Source organism: Octopus bimaculoides, chromosome 3 (genome assembly GCF_001194135.2).
Source record: "Octopus bimaculoides isolate UCB-OBI-ISO-001 chromosome 3, ASM119413v2, whole genome shotgun sequence".
Lineage (NCBI taxonomy): Eukaryota > Metazoa > Mollusca > Cephalopoda > Octopoda > Octopodidae > Octopus > Octopus bimaculoides.
In genome coordinates, this window is record NC_068983.1 from 17479526 (window position 1) to 17482485 (window position 2960).

The window sequence follows — 2960 nt, forward strand, 5'->3', positions numbered from 1 at the left end:
GATACATATGATCGACTTAGTAACGTGCACAGAAGAAAGCCTAAAAACATTTAGTTTTTTCGGCTGTAAATAACAGCTAAATCTCCTTCAAACCACACTTATCATTGTTGTTGATGCTGCTGTTTTCTTCTTCTTCTTCTTCTTCTTCTTCTTCTTCTTCTTCTTCTTCTTCTTCTTCTTCTTCTTCTTCTTCTTATTATTATTATTATTATTATTATTATTATTATTATTACATGATGAAAACTCACAGCTTATTTTGCTGTGTATGATGGAAAGTGTCAGCTTTCCACAGTCAGCAGACTATGGTGTCACTTGTTTACTGGTCATGCTTCAATAACCTTGCGAAGAATTCTTACAGCTTCAAGTAATGCTGATTTCTGTAGGTGTTCTGCCTTCACACTTGCACCAATCTATTTTCAGCCATGTTGGTAGCTGAGTGCTGATACTTCCAAGTGTGCCAATTATTATTGGTGTCATGTCTACTCTCCTCATTGACCACAACATTCGTATTTTCCGCTTCAAATCGTCATAGTTGTGGGGACTGAACCCGGAAACATGTGGACAGAATGCAAACTTCTTACCGCACAACCACCATAACTACGACTTTCACTCACAATAAAAATGTCTGGTGCGGTCTATGGCTATAATATAAATCAATTGCTCAAGGTGCCATACAATGCAATCGAACCTGGGACCTCATTGCTACAAGGTAAACGTCTCACCCATTTAACCATGGTGCGTTCACAAAAGACTCAGAATAAGTATTTTAGTTGTACGGTTGTTGATATGAAACTGCTGTTTATTTTGTTCTGTCCGCTCGAAGGAGTGGTTATGATAGACTCTTTGTTGCAATTAACCTTCATATGTAAGAACCCAACCTATTTATTCCTTTTGTTCTTAAAATGATGTTTCCGTTTCCGATTATAGATAGTCGTTATATGTCTAGTGTGAGATTGGGAATCATCAGAAAGTCCACAAACGCTAGATTCAACAAATTTTTATGAACTATCATTGATAAGAAACTATCTCTCACTTCGGAATGAGACAACTGGGTTCAGCTGCTTGGGCGCTGATTATTTGGTACGGCTGACTGGACATTCAACATGTTTTGGCAACAGTACATTTTGACACCGGAGGCAAACATGTGCAGACGCATATATACAGACATAGACACACGTACGCGCACGTAGGAATATATACTGATAGAAAGAGAGAGAGAGACAGAGAGAGAGGGAAAGAGAGAAAGAAAGAGAGAGAGGAAGGAAAGGGAAAGAGAGGAAGAGAGAGAAGGAGAGAATGATATTAAAATTTATTGAAAACAATTGACACAAGCACTTTCTCTCTCCTATACACATAAAAAGCAATATGCACGCACATAAACAGAGAGGGAGAGAGGAGAGAGAGAGAGACTGCGTATTTTGTGTACGCGTGAAAGAGAGAGAGAGAGAAGGAGAGATAAAGGAGAAATAGTGTATTATGTGTGTGTGCGCGCGAGAAAGAGTGAGTGTGAGAGGGAGAGAGAGAGAGAACGAGAAAGAGACAGAAGAATGGAGCGAATGAGAAAAGTATTAAAATAGGAGAAACACTAAAACATCTGATATGAAATAAGTTAGCATGGAATCAGTGACGCTACGTAAGCGACGCCAAAACGGCTATGCCATAGCGTCTCCCATCCGTCGACCGTGACCGAAACAACGCGGCAACTGAAATCTAGGTTTTCTGTTTAAAGACGGAAAAGTTTACAGTGCAGAACAACTTACGTGTTAGAACCTTCATAAGTTAGTAGTGTGATCGATATTTGAACTTCACTTACCGACAGCCAGCTGTGACATATATGCGTTTTAAATCGCATGCGAAAAAAAAAAAAAAGAAGAACAAACACATAAAAACAACGATCAGGAGGAATTTCAACCATGTTTCGTGGTCTGCTACCACAACAGCTCCTTTATAGGATCCAGTTAGCTGAAGACATCATCAGGAGGAACCACGTCCGGTTTCGGCCCCTACTCCTCTACCGTTTTGACGTGGCGGGGCCACCCCCTTTCGGAGGTGTCTTCAGCTCTGGTGTTGGGTGCATGTCTTCTTTCACTGTTTGTGACTGTTCTAAATTTTTCATTCTTTTTTTTCTTCCGGGAACTGATTGAACACAAGCAAAGCTTGGTTCTGGGTTCGATTCCACAGCGCGGCACCATAGTAAAATGTCTTCTTCCCCCATAACTTTGTGTTAATAATTTTTGAGTGGATTAACGACTGACGGAAACCGTGAAGCGCACACACATGTACACATACATACACACATACAAGCATACACATACACACACATACATACAAACACACACACATACACATTTATATACACAGTATAAGGAACTCTCTACATTTAGGTATATAAATGGCGATCTTTCGATACCAATCCTCCTTTTTGCTTCAGCGTTTGTTTACATCAATTCGGCAATTTCCGTAATGAAAGAGGGAAAGGACGTTAGTCAGCGACAGCTTTGATCTGTTAGGTAGCAGACAGCAGGGACCCCCTCTCTTAAGAACACATGCTAGTTATCTCTCGCTTAGAAACCACCCTCGTAGATTAAAGTAGCGTACGTACGTCATCTGTTTCATCTGAACAATGCCTTTACGCTCCTTTTCCTCTCCACCACAACACTCCTCCTCCTCTGCCTCTTCCCCCCTCTCTCTCTCTCACTCTGGGCGGCACGCTGGCAGAAACGTTAGCACGCCGGGCGAAATGCTTAGCGGTATTTCGTCTGCCACTGCGTTCTGAGTTCAAATTCCGCCGAGGTCGACTTTGCCTTTCATCCTTTCGGGGTCGATAAATTAAGTACCAGTTACGTACTGGGTCGATATAATCGACTTAATCCATTTGTCTGTCCTTGTTTGTCCCCTCTGTGTGTAGCCCCTTGTGGGCAGTGTGGTGTGTGCGTACGAGTAGATGTAATCGCCTTACC